Consider the following 7,599-nt stretch of genomic DNA (forward strand, 5'->3'; position numbering starts at 1 on the left):
TGGTGTAATGGTTAATCTTGGGCTTCAACTTGACTGTCTTGAAAAATACCTGCATGATTAGTAAAGTGAGCTTCTGGGTAGGTCGGTGGGGGCGGTTGTCTTAAGGACTGCAGGCTCCATCCTTCCTCTCTGGCACTTCCCTTCCCAAGGGTGCCAGGAGCTGAACAGCTTTTCTGTGCCCTGCCCTTCTGCATGAAGTTTCTGCTTCGGAGCCAGCGTACCGTGGATACTGAGCCCATGAACTAAAGCAAACCTTTGCTCCTCAAAGCTGCAGGTATCAGGTATTTTGTTGCAGAAACCTGACTAATACAAATAGATTCCAGTGTTCATCCACAAATGAAATCAGGTAAGAAGTATTAATTTCCTACATTTTTCTATTTTTATTTTCAATTCTTCTCTCACAGTTGAGGTGGCGGCAGAGATTCAGTTTCAGTGTTTTGGTGGTGGAGTTATTCCTTGCTCAGGACTATTTTTTCTTCTGTGATAGGAGCAAAACTCTCTCTCTCTTTTTTAAATGTTTCCTCTAAATTTGGGACTGCACCAAGAGTCCCCAGCCTCCTTCTTAAACCACAGCCAGCAAGGTGACTTCAGCCCGAACTTTCCACCCTGCTGTAATTGTTTTCTTAGGAAATGGATGCTAACCTTTAGCTGCATAAATGGAGGCAGAGAGTAGAAAGAGAAATAAAAAGAAACATGCTTAAGAGGGGAAATTAATCAATAATTCCAAAAACATGCCATTGCATTTATCTAAAAAATGCAAGCTCACAGACGACTTTGAGTGAATGGATTTCACCTCAGAGACATTCCTGCTGCAGTAAGGAGCACTATAGCTGCAAGAACCATGTGGAAGAGGATCAGAGGAGCTTCCCAGGTCAGGCCCGGCCACTGGGCCAAGCACGGCTCGCTCACTTGAGCCTCATGGGTTTAACATAGTCCGGGCAGAGTCAGCCCTCAGCTCCCGGGTCCCGGTGAATCACCACCTTACCTTTCTCCTCAGTAACTCATTGCCTGCTGGGTTTCTTCCCTCAGCTCTGGAGCCCAGGGGTCAAAAGGCAGGGACTTCAGTCACACCACGCCACCTCTGCATCACACCAATGCCTGGTGCAGAATAAGTGTGGGATAAGCTTTTATTAAATAGGTAAATGTGTTGAGCAGAAAAAGAGTGGATTCAAAATTCCCTGACCCTTTAAGTCCCTGCTCAAATTTTGAGACTTTCCATGAAATGTTTCACTCCTACTTCTGACCTCTTCCCCAAAATATTGTTTATTCTCAGAGAACAGGTACACACTGTGGTTAAGGGTGTGAGTCCTACAAGCAGGATGCTTTGTTTAAATTCCTGCAGCGGAATTTGCACCCTTGTGCAAATTTCCTGGGGGAAACAATTTAAGGTCCCTGAGTACTGTTTCTTTATCTACAAAATGTAATCAGTTGCAGAATCAATTTGCTTAGGATTGTTACAAGGATTAATTGAGGTGATAAACGAAAAATTTTGAGTTCAGTATGTAATACTCTGAAAAATTATGTTATATATAACTGAAAAAATCATGTTACATTTATCATTTTTCACTTTTATGATAGTTTCAAAACTGCTACATTTGTTGAACACATGCTACATTTTGAGCACTGAGATCAGCACTCTATATGCATTTTTCTCGATGAAGCCATAGTTGATTCTATGGGTCATTAGTTTTCCTCGCTACCATCATGAAACTAAAGCTCGAAGGGGCTCCATGAATTGTCTGATGTTTTAAAACTAATAATTAGATTCGGCGTCTCTTGAGCCCAGGTGACACTGCAACAGCCTTGGTGCTGTCTCCAGAGACATACACATGTAGGTCCTGCACCAGGTTATAAATTCCATTCCAGGTGAGGATTTGATCCGGCTTATTCTTGTATCTCTAAAGCATCCAGCTTAATACTTTATATGCCAAGGAGTAAACATTTTTAAATGATTTAACATAGGCCAAAAGAAACTCCAAAGTCAAGTTCCATCCAGGTCATCATATCGCCCAGGGAACTGACTGTGTGGAAAACACTCTCACACACTGTGAATGGGGAAATCCTTTAGTGTAGGCAGTACCTACACTAATACTCACGTTATGAAAGACTGCCTTCTTTGGGCAGAAATGTCACCTAACATGTCCTTTGCATGTCGGCTGGTTCAGGGTGTAGAACCCTCACAGTCTGTGTTTATTCTGTGTGTGTAGCATAGCAGAACAATTTGCTAGTGCTCCTGACACATTTGAAATTGGAAACAACCATTTATGATACATACAGTGACTTTCTCAGAAAACACCTTATGCAGAGTAACACATTGAAAACTTGGGAGGATTCTGTCATCAACCAGGAGGAGCCTAACAGTGAATCATCAGTTCAGGAGCGAAAAAGATTTCAATGGGAAAGTGTGTAAGAGTTCACAGATCGTTGCAGTGCTGGAGACCACTAATTAGTGGGGTCCATGCACCCTCAGCATCATCCAGGAGCTGTGGATGGAACCACCCTGACCCCGCCCTGACCTTCAGAGTCAAAAATTTTCATTCAGGATTCAGTGATCTGTGTCTTAACAAAACCTCACGATCACCCAATGAATTCTGAAGTTTGAGACTCACTGGGTTACGGTGTATAACTTCCCAGACTTTGTTTCACGGTTAGGAATGCCAAGACACGTACTCTTCCTGGGATCATACGTCTACTTGGTAAAGGCAAGAATGTCTGTCTTCTAATTTAAAGAAAGAGAATTAAGAGAGGTGAAAACAAATGTGGATGGGCTTTGTGTTCCTAGAAGGGAAGTTCCTTTCAAACCCAAAGATCGTGAATCCAGGAAGCTGCCATTCCTGGATGACGAGGCTGAAGGAGGAAACTCCAGCCTCTGCCAGATCTGTGGATGGGAGCACTCCTGCAAGAGCTCCTCCCTGCAAAGCAGGTCATAGGGTGTATGTAACAGCAATCCTCCACGGAAATAAAGGAGGCAGCAGTTTTCAAATTTCTCCTTGTCTCCCACCCTGCACCAACATAGGCTTTTGAAAACAAAATACACAATGGTTGACCTGTGCTCAGTTCTTCTGAACTTTAATTCAGAAGATGCTTTGTAAGTAGCATGTATAGGAGAATGCTAAGAAGTTCTGACCCATATTATGTTAAAATAATAATTTTTTATAATTAATTTATCTTTTTTAAATGCTGATCAATTCAGTTCGAACCAAAGCTGTTTAACACATAGTGCACAGGTTCCAGGGCACCCCTAGCCCCACTAAAGTTCCAAGCAGCATCATAAAAGTTTGTGGACATGGAATATCCACCTGAAGCATTTCTGTACATTTTTTTTCTTCTGAATGTTCTACAAGTCCTATGGCTTACACAATCACTAGCCTTTTTGGCTCACTGAAAATTATTTTACTTTTGATTCTCAGTTTCTTACACGAGTCTCAGATCTCTCACAATAAGACAGTGCGCTTACTAGCTTGTTTGATCCCTCTCTTTTTTAAGTATCCTGGAGATAATTTCTTCTTCCTAAAGATATGCTCACGTCAACTGCCTATATTGGTACTGCCTTCTCTAATTTCCTCTTCAATGCAACCTTCACAAAAGCCTTCTTTTCCGTGAAGTTTTCTTGATTTCCTGGGTATCCATTACTTCCCTCTCCTGCCATGGACCCTAATGTAGATACGTGCCAATCTCTCTGTGAAGCCAACCGTACTTGAATCTACAGAATCACTGCTGATGTGCTTTTGTCTCTCTCCTGTGCTTGAGTTTAGGCACTGCTGCTACAATTATCTGCAATTTGTCCCTGACTCCTTCTTCCACATCACCCCATTCAGAGATGCCACCAATAAAACAACATTGACTTCTCATGTTTTTCCCTGTAATGCTCAGATTTTGTTAGGAAAAAAAATTTTTTTTCAGCTTAGACAACAAATCACAGACTGCAGTTTTTAAATTCAGCTTATGGCCAAGATGAAAGAACACAATTAATGCAGACTAATCAAATGACAAAGATGTCTCCTTTTCCCTTTTTCTCCTCATGTTGAAGAGCTATCATATATAGTTTTAGAAGTCATAAGTCAAAAATAATCATCTGCCTCTAATATTCTTTATTTCCTACTGTCATTTTCTTTTCTCCAAGAGAAATGTGTTTGTAGGAGGAAAAATAGAAAGGATAAAATCAAGGTCTTGGAGTCAACAAGACTTCTTACATTGATGGGAAATTCTAAAATACACATTTCCAGTCAGTTTTGGAGTTCTCCAGCGAGAATTACAGAGTGTTAGAATCCCATTTATGGTTAATCTAGCATATCTTCATAGTGATTTACAGAACCAGAACCAGAAAAAGGACACATGTGCCCCACCTCAACCCAGGGCCCTCGGCATCTGCTTCAGCCAGACACACAGACAAAATCATGGTCACATTAGGACTGGGGCAGGTGGGTAGGTAGCAGAGTTCAAAGTCCGCCCCATAGTGTGTTAGGAGCGGGGTAGTTCGAGCTGGGAGATTCAGGTCATCTGATATTCTAGGTCCTGTTTTCTTCATGCCAATCATAAAAGAGAATTTTGGATAAACACATTGATCCTGGGTCTTTAACAAAACCAAGATGTCTCTTGAAATAAAACTTAGGCACAGAACTTTGAGTTTTCACTTTGAGAAAAAAACATCATCTCCACCAATTTGCACCCTCATGAAAGACACACTGAGTTATGAAAGGTAACTTCCCCTCCCTTTCCCCTTTTACTGGCTTGGCTGGTGGTAACTACGAATTTGCAGAGATGGGCAAATTCAACCAATAAGTTGGCATCATATACACAGGCGTTTGCCCCAGCTCTTAGAGTTGTGTGTACTCCAATCACTATTCCAGAGCACAAGAGCCAGCTGTTCTTTTCAGTGCAGTGCGTGCATTCCTCGGGTACACTTCCACAGCAACCACAGCCTAGGTGTGAGTGAAAGGGCCATCTACCAAGGGTAACGTAACTGGGTCCCAATTGCTCAAAAACTTCTGAATGACTGCACACAAATCTAGTTTCCACCTGTCAGCCTTAGTTACTCTGTCTGTAAAATAGGAACCATTTCATGCATTTCTCATTAAGTCTCATGTCTGCAGTAAACCACCGTGTTAAATTGGGCTAATAGTTTATATCTCTTCCTGCAAAAGCACCTTGAGGGCTTAGGATGACTCCAATAAATAAACCTAAGTAAACTGGATTCCTAGGAAAACTATTTAATGGAAGGGAATTGGAGATGCTCCCAAGTTAATTATTACCAAACGAACCAGTGGAAAAGATGATTTGCTTGTTCAAACTTCAATTCAAAGCATTGATTTTGTGACTTCTCTGGTCTCCTTCAGTATTAAAATCCTCAAGAAGTGTAGGAGGGTAGTCAATAAAAGAAAATTATGTCATTGCATAACCCAGGGCTACTGCTCCTTCCTCCTTTCTATTTTTTCCAGAGCCAGTGTTGCTATCATGGTAAACGCCCTTCAAATTCTGCTATGATTAGTAATCTACATACATCACTTTCCTTTCCTAATAGAAGTGTGCACGGGTGATGATTCTCATTGTCATGGCCTTTTGCATGTGCTGGGAACTATCCTGGAACACTGGGAAATTCTACATCCGAGTATTAAAATAGAAGACCTGCACGAAACATGTACTTATTTTCATTTGAGCTCGTCTGTTTGAAAAGCCATTTGATTTAGAGTCTCTTTTCATTATGGTACCTGAAATGTCACTGATTTGCCATCTTAGAGATGCAAGGTGGGGCTATTACACAAATCATAATTCACTATAGTTTTGCTTTATAGCCATATAGAATATGTGGCCTTCACCGCGTGATGACTGACTCAGGGCTGCAGGGTGGTGGCTGCTTCGTCCAGGACAGCTGGAGAACGAAGTGGACCCCCTGCCGTTTGTCCTCATAGTCAGTGCCTACTCCCTGCACTTGCCTAAGGTTTGATTTGAATTGGTTTTGATGGAAAGATTTCTCAAGCGTATTACACATCCTAGAGCCTAATTAGATATCTGCTGAAGCTACTGTTCTATTCTGTCCTTAATCATAAAGTCAGCACCTGGCCATCAGCCATTCCGTGGGGTCACATCCAGATAAGGAAGGGTCCAGAGAGAGTAGCTTGGTTATTCTTTTGCTGCGTTTCTGACTTGAACTCTCTGAGGCTGTCTTTGAATTTCTTTTCTCACTCTTCATGGTCTGTATCAGTTTTCAATGCTCCTTCTCCAAGCGATTTTTTCTTTCAAAAAATTTAATTATGTGTTTTGCTTTGAGATGACTAAAAGTACAGCTCTTCCGTGTACACTGTGTTCCATTTTCTTCAGTGACACATCTTATAAAACTATGACACAATCTGACAGCCGACACACTCACATTGACACAATCATCCCATCTCATTCAGAGACGCTTCACTTGTGCTGATGTATGAGTGTGCATTTATTTAGTTCTACACCATTTTTTTAATTTAGAGGAAAAAAGCAAAACAGAAAAAAGGGTAGAAGTAATACAGAATTTTTAAAAAAAAAAACAGTAAAAATCACTAGCTGATAAATTACATATTGTTATCTTAGAAGTAGTTTTCAAGTCAAAAAATCAAAGTACAAAAAATGAACAATCAAACAGTGACAGCATAAATTATTCTGTTCGGTGAACCAACAAAAACTTAGTAGTATGGTCATTTGTCTTGCACACTTACACACTTACAGTATCTATTAAACATTTTGAATATTATTACTTTCATCTCATTTCAGAAAGAATGGCTGCCATCAAGAAATCATCTGATAACAAATGTTGGCGAGTGTCTGCGGGGAAAAAGGAGCACCGCTCCACTGTTGGTGGGAGTGCCAACCACTGTGGAAATCAGTGTGGAGATTCCTCAAAAAGCTAGGGTTGGAAGTTCCATTCAATGCAGCTATTTCCCTCCTGGATATTTTCCCAGAAAAATTGAAAAGATCAAGTCACAGTGATGTATGTGCACCCATGTTTATAGAAACGTAATTTGTAATAGCTAAATCTTGGAAACAACCAAGATGTCCATCAACCGCAGAATGGATGAAAATAATGCAGTTTATACCATGGAATATTACTCAGCTATAAAAAGGATGACCTTGAGGCCTTTATAGGTAAATAGAGACAACTTGAGACTGTCCTCATTAGTGAAATAAATCAGATTCATATTTGTACATATCATATCATCTCTCTGGTTCTACACCATTTTATCAGTATGAGTATATGATTGTCAATAACATGCTACGATACAAAATATTTTCATTACCTCAAGGTCTTTTGTGTTACCCTTTGGTAACCACCCTTACTCTCTTTCATGATCTTTGCCTTTCTTACTCTCTTCGCTGGTTTAGCACAGCTACTAAACTGTATTTCATTTCTATAATTCAAGAATTTACACAGTGCAGATGAAATTATGCAGCAAGGAGCCCTTTGGGATTGGCTTTTTCTAATCAGCTTAATTCTCTGGATATTTATCCACGCTGATGAATGCTGTGGATATACCACTGTTTACCTAACCGCCCACCCACCAAAAGATATTTGGGTTCTTTCTTGCTTTTAGCTATTTTCCTGACAAATAAATCTGTTATGAGTATTCA

At 40.5% G+C, this 7,599-nt stretch overlaps 1 long non-coding RNA gene across 1 annotated transcript; it reads left to right on the forward strand.

Moving 5' to 3' along the window:
* Window positions 1–214: 214 nt before the first annotated feature.
* LOC134477794 (uncharacterized) lies at window positions 215–7,599 on the forward strand. Its single transcript, XR_010049987.1, has 2 exons — window positions 215–346; window positions 6,745–7,599. It is a non-coding gene; the product is annotated as an uncharacterized LOC134477794 (long non-coding RNA).

Source organism: Cavia porcellus, unplaced genomic scaffold, assembly GCF_034190915.1.
Source record: "Cavia porcellus strain 051 isolate PalLab524CR breed Dunkin Hartley unplaced genomic scaffold, mCavPor4.1 scaffold_10, whole genome shotgun sequence".
Classification (NCBI taxonomy): domain Eukaryota; kingdom Metazoa; phylum Chordata; class Mammalia; order Rodentia; family Caviidae; genus Cavia; species Cavia porcellus.